General features: G+C 36.6%; 1 protein-coding gene across 3 annotated transcripts in view; it reads right to left on the minus strand.

The window, feature by feature from the left end:
• Positions 1 to 14,505, minus strand: part of LOC131687126 (protein prickle-like) — a 127,175-nt gene extending 112,670 nt beyond the window's left edge. Inside the window, exon 1 of one of the 3 annotated variants that reach the window (XM_058971177.1) lies at positions 14,088 to 14,505. The gene's annotated coding sequence lies outside the window, so the exon portion shown is untranslated. Of the gene's footprint in view, positions 1 to 14,031 lie in introns of all 3 variants that reach the window. The other 2 variants (XM_058971176.1, XM_058971174.1) reach the window with 2 other exon arrangements.
• Positions 14,506 to 16,941: the final 2,436 nt, after the last annotated feature.

Genomic DNA, 16,941 nt, shown 5'->3' on the forward strand with positions numbered 1-16,941 from the left:
TAGTTCACAGTCGTGTTGGAAACTTGAGGAAGCGCAATTGAGAGTATGAAATTCAAATAGATTAAAAAAATCGATTTTTTTGGCCCAGCACTTTAGGAAAATTCAGTTTTTCCTACACAATCCATTGATTGAAGAATTTAGATATGTTATTAACAGAGCACTAGTAATAATTCGTTTGTCCGTCTATTTTATGAGCCATTTTTCCGCTTTTCCAATGATTTGGTTCAGCCTTTGAGATTTCTAGCACTGATGTTGTCCTATGCTGATTTGAGCGTTTCTCTGAGTATGTGTTATCAAAAGCACCGCGAAACATCAAATTCTAAATGTTCTCAATCGAAATAATATTCGAAGAGAGTGCTAAGAGTTATAAGAAATGTTTCATCACACTGTTAGGTGGATTAAAAGCGTTTTTTTATCTGTGTGACTTTAGTTCAAAATTGTTTTTTTCTCTCAACTTTTTTATTGTAAAATCGAATAAAATAAAGGATCTACAATTTGGCATCATTCCAAATCTAATGTGGATAATTTCAAAAACCAGAAGAATTTTTTTCATTTTAGAACCGTAAAAAGTTAATGAATCAAACATATTGAAATGGGAGTACTACCGAAAGAGAAAATGAATATTCATGCGAGTCTATTTTATTTAAATAAAGTTATGTGTTTCACCACACACCAGAAAATAATGAAATTCAAACGACATAAAAATCAATACGAATGTAAACAGTAGACCTCTTCACATTTTGAAAAAGTTTTGAAATATACATGGGTCAGCTCAGATTTTTGTTCTACGTGTGAATTTAAGAAGTTACGCCAAAAATGACTCAATTTGGACATGATTTAGAGGTGTCTCCAATCAAAAATCGTGTTTTTGCTATGTTTCCATAGTAAGATCACTTACACTCTGATTTAATAGGCCCTACATGCCCACATATCATCACATGTTGTTCCTTAGACAAATCTTAATATGTGTTAACATAGCACTAATCATAACAGGTGAACATAGCAACAATCATAACTCAAAATGTACTGAACCAATTGTTTAGAGATTTTGTACAATCCTTCCTGGACCCAAGTAACCACGTGAAATTTTCTTTAAATTATTTTAAATTGTTTTTAACGTTTCGCGTTCCGCTCTTCAGCACATGACAGCCGTCTTGACCGTCATACAGCCACCCCCCATTTACCTCCCTATCATGATATTTTCAGGTATTAGGGCTATGTAGACATCATATTCGTAATCAGCGACCCAAAATTACCCAAGAAACCATTGTTTGAAAATATTTAATACATTTTTTTAATTTTTTCCGACTTTTGTATGAAGAGGAATCACTGTGAACCGCCACTTCGCACGCGCACACTTGCAATACGTTTATTCAACTACGAAAAGCGACTGTTCTGCTTTTTCTGATATGTGTGCTGATCATTGTTTGCATGAAACTGGCACGCCTGTGCATCATTGGATGGAATGATGCCTGGCGGCAGTCATTGAATATATTCCAACCGAAGAGTTTGAGCTGACACAAAACGTAACAGCTACTACGAGGTCATAAAGCAAACTGATGGCGAAGTTCATTAGATAACAAACAGGCTGTCCTAGCAACGCTCGCTGCTTGGTTGAATTGTACGGACCAATCTGCGCAGATAATTACCACCTTCACAATATACATTATTTTCGCTATCTATAATAAACGTATATTTTGCGGAATCTAATACAATATACGTGCACATATTTCCGATCAGATAGTGCATAAATATAGCGATTTCGATCAGTAGAACGGAAGTTATTCGCATTTGAAAACTGGGAAAATATCCCAGCAGAAAAACTGAGACTTCGCCTAGGGCACGCTACAGCTCTGGGTATACTTATGTTCCTATATTACGCATTTGGAGAAACATTATGAGCCAAAGACAAAAGGGTGCCGACAACCGACAGCATTCCCATATTACATCATTCGGACATCATGATGTTAGTCCCGTAAGTCCGAAACCGGAAGTCAGATCAACAAATAATTCAATAGCAGTGTGTGTGTGTAAATCAGCCATCTCTGAGAAACTTGTGAGAGTTTAAATGACATACACATACACTCACATACATACCTACACATACAGACATTTTCCGATCTCGACGAACTGAATCAAATGGTATATGACACTCGGCCCTCCGGGTCTCAGTTAAAAAGTCGATTTATAGAGTGATTTTCTTCATAAATCCGGAAAGTTCGGGGAAACAGGTGTTCAATAAAAAATAAGAATGATTTCAATACCGTTGATTTCAATATTTTCCGATTAATCCGAAGTGTGACACTCTCCACTCTCGGTAAATTTGGAGAGAGTGAAAGAAGGATCAAGGTAACTAAACACCAACGGCACGGAAAATTATAGCCAAATCGTAAACTAAACCATATCCTCCATAGCATCACCATAGTGCATTGTCATCGTTCGCATGCACTGCGGATTAATTTTAGATGATCAACCTGGAATCCCGATTACTATAAAATATCATTTGATTGCATCCATCGAGTCCGAGTGCGCCCATCACCCGGCGAACAATTTTCCCACAACCAAAACCCAACCTACCGCACTAAACCATTTCAACGAGGCGTGCTTATACTCCCTCCCCGCTTCACTATAGGGTAACATACCCGAGAGTCGTCCCAACAACCGTGGATCCCGTAACCGCAGAATACCGCAGGAAACCGCACAACAAACCAGTCGCAGTAGTCTCTGGGCCCCAACGAACACATGACACATAACACTTGTAAGTAGATTGTTCATTAGACCTCTCCACATTTTGAAAAAGTTTTAAAATATACATGGGTCAGTTCACGTTTTTGTTCTCAGTGTGAATTTAAGAACTTTCGCCAAAAATGACTTAATTTGGACACGATTTGCTCTGTGTGCATAGTAAGATCACTTACACTTTGGTTTAATAGTCCCTACAGCCCACATATCATCAAAGGTTGTTCCTTAAGATGTTTCAACAAGTGAACATAGCTCTAATCGAATTAGAAAATTTGTTAACTGGATTTTTATATAGAAAAGAATATCAAAATCAAGAAAAAATACTACTGATTCTCCGTGGTTTTGATATACTTTTCTATATAAAAATCCCGTTAACAAATTTTCTATTGCGATTAGAGCTATCTTCACCTGTTAAAGACACATTCCACGCACTTGTATCGCTAACCTCATATAAATCTGCTAATATAAGTAAAAGTTGTTCTGAAATATGTTGGTATAGGTTTGAGGCTCCCAAATCATAGATATATAGAATTTTTTTTAAAGAATTTTATGACGCTCGTCAATAAAAACCAGTAATACATTTAAGACTCGTTTTCATTAATTGAATATATTTTCCCGTACCATACCGGTATGTTCGTAATAAAATTAATTTGGAGTAATCTTAAATGCCATTTTATTGTATACATATTGTACAAAGATTTCATCTTTGGACGCAGATTTTTTGAGTGAATGGTTTGCCGGATAAAAGGGGGGCAAATATTGACCTTTTTTGCGTTATCCTCTAACGCAAAAATCATGTTTTTTTCAATTTTTCACGAAAACAATGCACGATATCTATGAAATATTTTCAGAAGCTATTAGTACTCATCAATACCTTTCTAAAAATGTGCTATTTGTATATAACAAACTTTGAAATCGTTCTTTCATAGGGGTGCACTGAAGTGTTGTCCCCTAACGCTTTCCGTTACAGTACGGTAAATCCTTCTGCAGAGATACTTTGGGAGCCTACAGAACAGGATATAGACATAAAAGATGTAAGCAACCTATTTCAGAAATAGCGCAGCCATGCAGTGGTATGAGTGGCAAAGAGAGAGAGAGAGGGGGGGGGGGGGGTTATGCCATTAAGGGGAAGGCCTACCTTATAATATCGCAAAGTAATCGAGTTTTTATTACATCTATCAATGGATAAACTATCTAAGGATAAATCAACAATTTCAGAACAGGGTTCAAAGATATGGAATGGAATGCAATATACCAAACAAGTATGAGAGCGCACGGAAGTATTTGGTCATAGGGAATAACACTCACTTGTCCTCCTTAAATATTCTTTCAAATTGACGGGATAACACTGTTCAACACACGATCGGGGAGCAGAACGAAAAAAAATGGCGAAAGTTTTGGGTCCCAGGAAACCCCTGGTGAAGAAATTTTTGAAAAAAATTGGAACCGGGCTTCACAGTTTAAAACCAAAGTTTGTATGGAGAACTAGGGGTATTCAAGACGCAAGATATCAATAAAAATGGTCATCTTAAATTTTCGCATAAAGTCTTACATAAAATGCTTATTACATCGAAAAAGTAATCTATGCAAGTTTTTAGCGCAATCGAACATCATTAAGGAGGTTCGGCGTTTGAATATTTTTTTCATAATATAGAAAAAATCTCGACACACATATGATTACGGCCTAAAAGCCAACTGTCAAAATACACTTTGAATGGAAATTCCGGACAAACCGTTACACGCCAATCACAGATGTCGGTAGTAAACGAAAGAGAAAAGTTTTCTCTTTCATAAACTGTTGTGAACTGTGTTCGACTAGTAACGGTTTGTCTGGAATTTCCATTCAAAGTGGATTTTGACAGTTGGCTTTTAGGCCGTAATCATATGTTTGTCGAGAAATCCAAAGCGAAATGTTGAAAATCGATTTTTTTTGTCGAAATATGTCTAAAAATAGCATGAAACATCAGCATCTAGTCTCAAAACAAACGAAAACCGCTGAAAACAAATTATAATTTTTTTTTAAGTCCAAGGACCTGGAAATTTTTGAAAAAATGATTCGAAAATCGAAAATTTTACTGTAATGCCCTACGATTGAAAAAAAAATTCCCATCGAACTAGGCTTGGTAGCAGCACAAATAAGAAGATGGCAGGGATTTGGAGTTCCAACTAAATCACCGTGAAGGAATTTTTGAAAAAAAAAAAATGAAACGGGACTTCACAGTTTAAAGCCAAAGTTTTGTAAAATTTTTGAAAATTTGCATCTTTTAAGTGAAAATGGACATTTTTGATTGGCTTGGGAGCAGAACAAATAAAAAGATGGCGGAGATTTACGGTTCTAAAACTAAATCACTGTGGAGAAATTGTTGAAAAAAACGGGACTTCACAGTTTATAATTATTGACCACTTGTCTTTTCGAAATTGATTTTCTTCTACATGGACCAAACATCGTAGTTTAACACAGCTTTTTAATGTTTTTATACCACGTTAAAGTCAAAATATTATCGAGGATACGTATTTCTCGGAATTCGCAAATAAAAGATTCAATTTCACGAAATTCTCCAGTTTTCTATCATTTAGATAATTCAGTGACAAACCGGCCAGCTGACCCATAAGATCGCAATTGTGTGCAGATTTTGAACAATTTTTTTATACTGAAATATATCTAAATTTTCCAAAAGCTGCGTCGTTCCCTTCTTTTCCAAAAATCGCGTAAAACGGCTGCATTTTGATTAATTTCCGCAATCATAACTATTAAGTGAAACGGTTGAACAAACGCCAGAGGTTGAACTGTGTCACAGTTGCTTCAGTGTCACATTTGTTTATTTTTAACGCAACAAGAAAATAAATATTGAACCACCCTAATGACGTTTTTTGATCTGCCCTAATCAACAGTCAATTTTATTTTCAAGATTTTATAATGTCAAAAAACAAAGTCAGCGTATTAAAATTGCTTGAAAAAACTTATTTTGTCAACAAAATAAAAAATTGTTGAGTCACCCTAATAATCAGTTAATTATATTTAATATATTTTTCGATGTCAATAACGTATTCGACTTACCAAAACTACTTGAAACCACCTTTTTCGAACCATTAGAAAGTGGCGATTGTGGTCTACAATCTCTTCTATACCGGGCCACCCTGTGGTATGCGGTGTGGCCTGTTCTCAATTCATATTAATATTTGATTTCTAAATATCATTTGTCAAATACACATGAAGGTGAAACTAGAAATACATCTAGTTTTGGCATTTCAAATCTTTGTTTTGACTTATTTAAGGGTTGTTAATCGATAATTAATCGTCATCGTCGATAACGTTAACCACCCGTCAACGTCATCGGAAACTCCGTTAACGATAATTTATCGTCGGATTCATCGTCATCGTCGATAATTCATCGGTGGTTATCGCGATACATTTTGGGTTACTTTCCCGTTTATTGGAGTTGAAGTTGATGCGGTTAACTTTCAATTGTTTTGAAATAAATAACTATTGGAGGACATGTTGTTGGCAGTTGAAAATCAATAGTTTTGGACATTTTCTATGCACAGGGGGGTCCGACGATGTGTCAAAATGGAATTTTTGTCAACTTTTCGGGAGAGTTTTATATTGAAAGGAAAGTTATTGGCAGTTGATAATCAATAGTTTTGGACATTTTCAATACACAGGGGGTTCGACGATGTGTCAAAATGGTTTTTTTTTTTCAACTTTTGGGGAAAGTTTATTATATTGAAGAAGTTATTGGTAAGCGAAAATCAATAGTTTTGGGCATTTTCAATGTACCGTCGGTGCGTCAAAATTTTTTTAAACTTTTCGCGAACTTTTTATATTGAAGGGCAGGTTGTTGGCGGTTGAAAATCGATAGTTTTGGACATTTTCAATTCACAGGAGGATCCACTAGTGCACAGTGTTTCCAACGTGGCAAAAAGGTGAAAGAAATTCTTTGAACCACGAAAAACATTTTTAATGCTATAGTGTCTTCAGCAAAGTTTATTTATATTTTTTGCATTTAAAAAGTATTAGTTGGGTGATTAATCCCTCTAAAGCTGAGCAGCAAGTTTTTGTTTGGTCATTTATGAAAATAAAAAAAAAATTCTTTGGCAAAGTTCTTGAGAATATCTTAAGTATTAACTTCGCTGAAGAGACTATGTGTCTATCTGTCGATTTTAAATTACCTTTGTGGAGATTTCTTTGATATACCCCTGAAAATTGCTTTTTTTTTCAAAATACCTTTCCTGGTAATTTTGTAGAATTTCAAAATGTTCCAATATTTTGTTCTGCATAAGAAAATGCAGAATTTTTGTAATGTAAGTTTATTTGTATCTCTTACAACTTAGAAGTTATCGAATGTTTTAGTGCCCAAAAAGCAATATTTTGTTCACCGTCAGTCCATGTAAACAGTACTAGTGAACTGTCATAAAAAGTGAGGTTAACTGTGTCCGTGAAAAGTATCGTAGTATCATTCATACAGTTCTGGAACTTTCTACATTGACAGATTTCGTCATGTTTTCTACATTCTGGAACTTCTGACTGTCCCTAAAGTAGACAATAGTTCTATGCTAAACCTTTGAGAAGAAGTCATAGCAAAATTTATGCACTTGCAACTTAAATTCATTAGTGTAGGTCAAAATGATCGTTTTTTCAGCACAGCACTTTTTTGATTCAATTTGTGGTCCCAAATAACTGTGCAAATTTTGGGGCCGATTGGTTTTGACCCGGCGTAGCGCAATAGATTTGTAATTTGTATGGAAATTAATATGGGAAAACCTGCTTTTTTGCATTTTCAATTCTACAGACTACAATTCTTCCTGCAGTATGACAACAAGTAGATAGAGGATATGCTGAACAACTTTGACGAAGGATGTCGTCGCTGTTGTGCTATCTTATGACAAGCGCCATTTAGCACATTTCGAGAAAAACGATTTTTAAAGTTTGAGATTGAATATCTTGAAACTTATAAATGGTAAAAACAATTCAAAGAAGACAATTGATGCTTCAATCTATTCTGTATTAAACCCTCAAATATCACGAAATTCGGTTGACTACGTTGCGAGTTTTCACTATAAATGTAAACAAAAGTCGCACTCACACGTGTCGTAGGCGTGTATTGATGGCAAAATTTGTATGGCTTGTCATAATTGTGCATGGAAAATTTTCCATAGAAAAAAAGCATCAATTATTAACTTTTATTAATATCTTCGGCTATATTCGGCCTAGAAACAATCGATGAGATGCATTTTGAAGGAAATTGAGCAAGCAATCTAGAAAAAATAGTATTTTTTAATTACAGTGTTGCCAAACATGAAATATTGCCAATTTAAAAGTAAAACTGCATATTTCTCGCAATACATGTATTTTTATTTTAAAAATTATTATGCCATTGTGTTCCTAAGACATTTTTACATATAAAAAAATCTAAACCTACTATATTACTTAAGCGAATCCCAAGATACAGTGATTTAAAGCAAAAAACTGACAATTTCTCATCACTTTTTTCGCTACACCTCAGTAACCAAGCAAAATTTCAAAATTCTAAAAACGCCATTTTGTGGAGAATTTTCAGATTAGTAATGTTGCATATCTAACTCAGTTTACCCCAAAATGGCGTTTGTCATAAGATAGCAGAACAGCGACGATGTATGGTGTTAGAACGTTATTATGCATAGGACAATCGAACTCGACAATATTTCATTTATTTCAGTTCGAATTACTATATGTTGAAGCCCACAACCCTCCCCCCACCCCCCTTCACTACTCCCTATTCCTTAACTATCGCCCATGAGATTGAGCTAAGGCTTTTGAATAATGCATCCGAACACACCAATGTGGTAAATATAAAATATATGATGTTATTTTGGTAAGCTGTATAAAATATGTTGGCAAAAAAATATAATATTATGCATTTAATTCGAACTACCGAACTTTGAACAGCTATAACTTGTTTTAGAGACATTCTAACACCATACATACACACCAAAAAAATCTGAATTTTATCGCTGACGTAATTCTAAACTAGCCACAATCTAACAAGCCGTAATTGACAAAGCGACGGAATATAACAGTGTTCTGTTTAGTTTTACATGAAAGATGTACTTTCCATGCGCAGTGCCATAAAATTACATCCTTCAACATATTAAACAAACGCCGTATGTAGAGTAAAATTACGAGTCTCGCAAAATTCAACGAAATGTAAAATTAAAATCAAACGTAAAACTATGTCATTTTTTATGCTCGTATATGTCATGGTCAGGAGATGTAAATTTACACGATTTTTTTTAGGTGTGTACTTCGTCAAAGTTGTTCAGCATATCCTCTATCTACTTGTTGTCATACTGCAGGAAGAATTGTAGTGTGTAAAATTGCAAATGCAAAAAAGTAGGTTTTCCCATATTAATTTCCATACAAATTTCAAATTCATTGCGCTTCGCCGGGTCAAAACCAATCGACTCTAAATTTTGCAAAGTTTTTCTGGGGCCCCAAATGGAACCAAAAAAGTGCTGTGCTCGGTTGATTTGGATATGATTACGTTTTTTCCATATAACAATGCCCCACCCTAGAATCCATCAACAACCTTTCATAAAATGCTAACAAATCATATAAATGTGAAAAAGGAATTTTTATCTTTCATATAATTTGTTACGAATTGTTTAAATAATAGATCTTTGTATCTTCCGAAAAACTATTCGTGCGTCCTAAACAAAAATGATCTTTATCATTCATAGGTAAAACTTTCTGGGAATGGATCGGCATTTGAGTCTTTAGTATTATATTAAAGCCTAAAAAACCAATCCTTCTAGAATATTGAAAAGGACCAGTCGAAAATACAGCATTCCTTCGCGAGCAGGCCCGTAGCCAGGATTTTGTTTCGGGAGGGGCTTAAAAATTATTGCATAAATGTATTAATTCTGATGACTTGAAACAATCACTGGAAACTGAACGTAATTATGAAAAGTTCTTAGTGAAAACAATTCCAAAAATAAGACAATAGACACTAAAAACTCTAATAATATGTTGCCTGTTACAAGAAAGGCTATAGTGCATCGACGAATTAAATTTGATTATTTTTGATTTACAAGTTAGAAATTTCTCTAGTTACAAAAATGAATAGTCAAGAGCTCAAAGTATTAAGGGCTGCTTGAAAATGCTACGCTGCATGCTACGCTGCTTGAAAATGCTACACATTCGATACACCTTTACAATTTGTAGAAGACGCTAAATTGGAATGAGTAGAAAAATATCCAAAAACCCGTCTCATGAAACTTTACACGCATTTGCTAATCAGAAGAACGAAACCAACGTCAAGGTTGTCCCCATGAATAGGAATATATCAGTGTGAAATCAAAGTTTACCGTTGCAAAGAATGTCCGAACAAAGTGAATGTCGAAATTTGCTTCAAATCTTCTGATAAGGCAGGCGATTTGTAGATGCAGAAAATAGGTTCAACTCCTATTTTCATGATCAGGTTTCTTTCTACTATTACTAGCTCTTTGACTTCATCCGAAGTTTGCGTTAACTCGACTTTATGAAATTTTCAATTTAAATGATACTGATCATGTCGTAATCAAAACAATCCTGAAAAAACACATGTTTTTTTTTCATTTGACTCTCATAGGTAATGGGTTAAAGACTATCTTCGACAACATTATCAGGCAACTCAGAATAACTATCTTTTTATCTATTTAAGTTGATTCTTTTTAGGTACTTTTTATATCATTGTACTTATGAATTAAAAATATCGTAGACTGATTTTCCTAGATCCCTAAAACTATAGTAAAAGTCAAAATGTAAAGTGAGTGCAAAAACTACTGATTTCACTACAAAGCAAGAATACCTTAGCTCTATTGACTTTTGACAATCTTGCAAAACCGTTGTAACTTGAGAAGATTACCTAGATTAAGTAAATATTATATTTGAACATTTTGGTTTTATTTATTTATTTGAAGGTTTTATTTCGGAATTCGTGGGGTTTTGGACAATGTCAAATATATATTTCAATGATTTAATCTACTAATGGAAACTACCCAGAATTTAATCTACTGAGCGAAACTGCTCAGAATCTATTCACAAATCGAAAGAAAATTACTTAGCACTGATCACTCAATGCTTCTAATTTACATAAAATTTGGTAAATATAACATTGATGACACCAATATAACTAGAGACTATAAACATAGATAATAATTTCAGCATCACTTGCTTCCGACACATGGAAGAGAACACATCGCACTTGCACCTAATTTGCCGAGGCTTTCTTTTAGAGTTGCCTGTTTTAAATTACAGCAAATTATCCGTTTCCTGTAAAACTTTTGCAAAACTCTTTGCCAATTCATTAAACAAATATGAACACTAATCTGTTTAGTAATAGGTTTGTTTGTGAATAAAAATAATTAGCTCTTGATTTTTTTCAATCATCATCAAGATTGGAAGAGATGTATGATTTCTTGAAGAAAGTTGTAATGTTTGTCTGATTACATGTTTGTTTTATCACTATTTGGGAAAAAGTTTCAATTAAAGTTGTTGCACCTAACGCAACGAAGACGAAATGAGAAGATCAGAGCGCAATTCGGAAAGAACTCGTGTTGAGTGTATAGTAAAGATAGAAGAGTGATCTTGAGTCGATTTAGATTGGTTGATTTTTTCCTCTCTTTGCTCTCTTATTTAAGATTATCTCTCTCATTTTATTCCAAGACGAGCAAAAACGGAACGAAAGACTGTCACATACTTAAGACATGAAATCGAAACTGTTATCCCAACTTATTGGCTTATAGATTCAATCAGTCCCAACATTTTAGTCCCTCTTCGTGATTGCCTATTATTTTACCACTTTTTGCCCGGTCCACTTTTAAAAGATTTTTTTTTGCACGTTTGTCGAAGATATCACGGATTTACGGATTAACAGTGTATTAGTACGGAACGAATTACTCGTAACAATGAAATGAAGCGTTAATAAAAATGGTATTGCGTTAAAATGACGCGAAATGAAAATTCTATTCTCGGCTCAATCGTTCTCAGAGAAATTGAAATACTTTTTGTGTAGCGCAGAGTAGTGTACAGAGAACAGAGTGTACAGTGTGCACTGACCTAATACAGAAATTCAAAATTGTGCGCAATTCAAAAACTTATCATTTAAAAATAACAAACTGGGTCGTGGGTCTTTTATATATTTCCTTATGTAAACAATAAAAATAATATAACGAGTTTATGGGGTTGTCCTACAGATCTCGCGCAAGTGCTTAGCCATTGCACGTGGAAACCTGTTTACGAGGCGAGGAAATATTTTTTTCCTCACCAACTATGTCTTGGGGGGGGAGTAGTTCATTTCTATCTCGCTATTGTACATTTCCGTGTCATCATCATAGTTGCTGCCTTTATGTTCGCGAATATCTTCCTTGCTTTTCGCCCTCAATAATTGCCCTTCCAAATAGATTCCATTTCTCCCAAATGTGACATTAATCTGCGAGTAAGCGGTATCCGATCTTGTAGCGGAACATTCATTTTCTCATAGTCCATATACAGAAGGATCTTAATTATAGCATTGTCACACACAACCTTGTGCTTTAAGTTGTGCGAAATGAATGGTTTCGTCTGCACTAATTTGTTGAGCGCTAAATGCCTGCCATGATAGAACTGGATAGAGCCGGTTTCCGAAAGTCTAATCTCTATTTACACCTTCAGGATGCGAATGATCAATAATTTTATAATCACCGCATTTGGCTGGAGCACCAATTCTTGCTTCTGCTAATCACTAATCTCGACAGATTATTACAGCTACAATTAAAGTAACAGTCTCTTGTATTCTTCAGACAAGGCACACAATATAAAAGTTACTTTTTTGTTGTTCGCTTCGCACTGGCTCGAGCAAAAGCATAAAGCACACTGAATTTCATGACCATTGCCTTCGGTGGTTAGAAATAGCCTTCTTTAACTTTTTCTCAATAATTTGTTCAAACCAAATAAGCAACAAGTTTTGTTAAAAGTCACCGGTTTTTTAAATTTATTTTTGAAAAATTTCGGGGGGGGCTTTAGCCCCCTAGCCCCCCCTCTGGCTACGTGCCTGTTCGCGAGCAAATTTTTCTAAACTTAATTGGATTATTATCCGCCTGGTTTGCATACGGCCATCTCTCGCATCAGCCGAACTAAAACCTGCCATCCTAAGTTCCTTCAGAACTTTTGCAAATATCTCACCTCCACTTCTAGACACCCTCTCTCTCTGTCCCATCTTGCATTTTCCTCGGATCCAATCATTTGCAAAAACTGCCCCAAGGTGTCAGACCATCGCCCAGTCCAGCCCCTCTCGTCGCAATCGCGACGCACGGAATGACCGAAACGATTTAAATACATTGCGTGGCGCAGAGGCTTCCGAAAACCGTCAGCCAATCGAAGCTCAACCCAGCAACTAACTCCTGGCGAGATCGAGAGATACGGATCAGAAGGAGGCTGCTGGAGTTGGTTGGAGCGCATTTTTTTTCTGTTGGTTGCCGTTTGGTTCGCTTCTTGTTTCAACCGCTGGAAGGCAACAAATAACTCGGCTGTGCCGCAGTCCGAGTGAATTATAAGTTTTAAAAGCACCACTGAAGAAGTTGTTGCAGATCTTTTTTATTTTTTTCGTATATGAATTCTCCAGAACCGCCTAGGGCAATCGAGTCCGCTTTTGTGTGGCTCAAGCTCAAGCTTGCGTTTGTACAGCGGGATTATATACGGATTGGTTATTTTTTCCCAAGTTTCGATGAGCATGAATACTACTACAAGCGGTATTATGTATAGTGTGTCTGCGGTGGTGCTGGCAGACTGGCTGAGACGACCGACGATGAGTTCCTCGGCTGAATGCTAAACGGTGTCGGCTTGAGCCTTTTCGAGTGCATTTGCCACGGGACGGCCATCAGCTTTGCTGGCTTGAGCCGTGCTCGGGGTATGGCAGACGCACGGTGCGACGACACCATCGAAGGCGCATTCACAGTAAACATTTTTTTTTTCTCGCTCCTCGAAGGGACCTGCCAAGATGCTCGGACAACAAATTAAACACAGAGTGAGGCACTAGTTTCGCAACAATATTCTTCTGTCGTTGTTTATTTTTCTACCACTACGAATTAATTCTTCACTCATAATGGCACTAATCCTGTCGTCTTTTGCGCTAGACTAATCTGTTTCTAGCCGATTTAAAATTCCCTTCAGTTTAAATCACTTATTGCACTGTTTGAGGAGCACGCTGGATCCACCACAAGGAGACCCTCATTGATGAAACCAACCACGCATGCTTTCGCTTGCTCCTGATGTAGTAAGAAGGTAGAAGATACCTTTAATTCCTCCAAGAAACTTAGTTACAACTATTAATCATAATCAACCAACACACTGAGACACACTCCGGGCGGCGGCGCGCACTCGCGCTCGGTAATTTTCCTCCGTTCCTCCGACGACGTGAACGCCAGCCAACACTACTTTTACGAGCTCAGCAAAAGAAAAGGTAAAACGAGTTTTCGATTGGAATTTTTCGAATTCGTACACAAAAACCAAGAGCTCTTCACACCGTAGATGCAGTTAAAATGCTCTTTCTCCTAACCACTCGACTCGACGACGATGAAAGAAACTTCGGTGACTTCGATTACGACCGTCCGATATCAAGTCCGCTTTGAGTTCGTTCCCGCTCTGGCCGTTGAGCTCTCTCTGTGCACCTGAACACACCTGGGCGCTTGCCACAGCAGCACCTAACTCTAGCTAGCAGGATCGACTAACAAACAATGCACGGACAAATGAAAACGCAACCGTTCACGTTCGCGGTACCTGTGCTACTATAGGCGAAGAATGGCGCCGAGTGCCGCAGGTCCCATTCCAGACCCGTGAATAGAGATAGAGAGAGAGCGCGCGCTAGTAAGAGTCGGCAGCCCGCGGAGATGACGACGGCCGGCGACGCCGATTGATGCCAGACAACGTTTACGTTTATTTTTGAGTCCTCCGTTTTGTGGTGTTCCGTTCACACACTTTCTCACATGTATGTTCCAAATGGGGTGACAGAGAAAAAACAACGACATCAGGGATGAAGTCGATGCCTTGAGGGGTGTTTGGGAGACAATTTGTTTTTTTAATGTAATCAATGGTAGATTTTTTATTGGTTTAATTTCTGTCGACCTCTGTCCGCACTTAGTATCAGAGAGGCGACTCCACCATCTGGACCCTAGATATCGGCCCATCAACACACGGACCGGGACGACCAACGGATTTATTTCCTTTTCGAAGAAAGACGTGACCACAGATTTTGCATCTCATAAAATCTAAACGACCTCGGCTGGGATTGAACCAAGACTCACTGAGTTGACTGGCGGTCACGTTTACCACTTAACCGCCGGCACCGTCAAGTAATGGGAGGTATTGATCCGGAAAACTACTTATGAATATGAAATTTGGATGGATATTTTACATATTTCAATGCTTTGAATAAATATATGTGGAGTTGAGTTAAAGAGTCATGAAATATCATGAGTTTAAAACTTTGCATCAATTTCAAACGATAAAATTCGGCCATTTAGTATATTATCAAATATTATAAAATATAAATAACAATTCTTAAAAGACACTACACTGGCGCCATCATGGCACAAAAGGTTACTAGTACACTGTAAATTTTGCAGTACGTAATGACAATTCTCAGTTCAATACAATACATTATAATAGAGGTGGCGACATTTCTAGATTAGGGATAAAACTTTTTTGGATTTATTATTTCTCCAACAGGAGAAAGCTACACGATTTCGTTCTAATGATCATATTTTAATTCCCACATGAGATAACGATCATTGCGTAGTTCATTAAGAGGTACAGTTTACAGAAAAAAGGAAACAGAAAAATATTTCGCTGACGAAAATCTCATTCTCTGCTTACATGTATTTGGGATAATTTTTTCTAACGCAGCTGGAGAAGGTTCTGGTAGTTTAAAGCAGTATCCCTAAAATGCAGCTGATGCAAAAACAAATTATACCGATAAACCCACGAAATATTTTACACTGAGCTCCAACTATTGATTCTTACGTTGCCCAGGCATGGCAGCACTTTCTTCCATCTGTTGATTCTTACGTTGCGCAGGCCTGACAGCATACTCAAGGTTTCAGACACCAAGTACCAGCCCGGGACAACTTGACAGCTCCCATATATTGAACTCATAAGCAAATTTTGTGGTGATTTGGTGATGTCATGGCGGCTCGAATGGAGCAAAATTTGAAAAAGGCGCATCCCATTTATTATTTTCCATATCTGTCAAAAATAAACAATTTAAGCATTTCTATGATCAAATTTATTTCGCTATTCAAATTAGAAGCTGTTCTCATAGATTCCATTTTTAATTTAAAAAATCCAAAATAAAATAAATTCAACTCGGAAATTCAAGATGATTTTCAATATCGAGCCACTTCCACTTGTAGAGTCGTGATTCGCTGGTTACACTTTTTAACTGGAACGCTTTTTAGTTGGACCTCCGCTAGTGGGACCTTTGTACAACTAAAAAGAGATGTGAATAGATCCAATTACATTACTAACGTCTCCTTTGGAAAGTTTTTGTCATCTGTCAGTCGGTCCAACTAACGAACCAAATTCGTTAGTTGGAAAGAGGTGTGGCCCAACTAGCGAATCACGACTGTATTAGAATTATCGAAAATCTTCCGGATCGAATCAACATTTCCCCAGGCATGAAATCCTCCGGTAGATGTCGCTCCGTTAGGTTTCTATCAAACTAGAGTAAAATGCCAGAATAATTCTGAAGTGATCCATACCAATACCACCGCAATATCTGCCGGACAGAAGAATTGCAAAAGTCGAACAAAACTCTGGCAGGAGTCGAACAAAATTGTACATTCCTGGCAGCATTCTTACTGAAACCGAGCACTACTGGTTTGATGTCAGAATTCTGATAAAAGCACACAAATTATATTAAAAACTAATTTTGCTAAATAGGTAGCAAATCTTACATATACTGTTTATTTTGCCTAGAACTCTTGACGTTCTTAATGAACTTGAAACAAAATATCGTAGGTTTACGAATATTTAAGCTTGGTGATTTACTTTCATTGGCCAAAATGTTTTTCATTTATATTTCTCGAGAAAAAAGCACCAATGATTTACCGACTACAAACTTCACACAACAAGAAAACCAAAACATTGTTAGGAAGGAAGCGAGCCGGTTGCTAAAAGCAACGACTTCCAGCTAAATTTATAATAAA

This window comes from Topomyia yanbarensis, chromosome 3, assembly GCF_030247195.1.
Source record: "Topomyia yanbarensis strain Yona2022 chromosome 3, ASM3024719v1, whole genome shotgun sequence".
Lineage (NCBI taxonomy): Eukaryota > Metazoa > Arthropoda > Insecta > Diptera > Culicidae > Topomyia > Topomyia yanbarensis.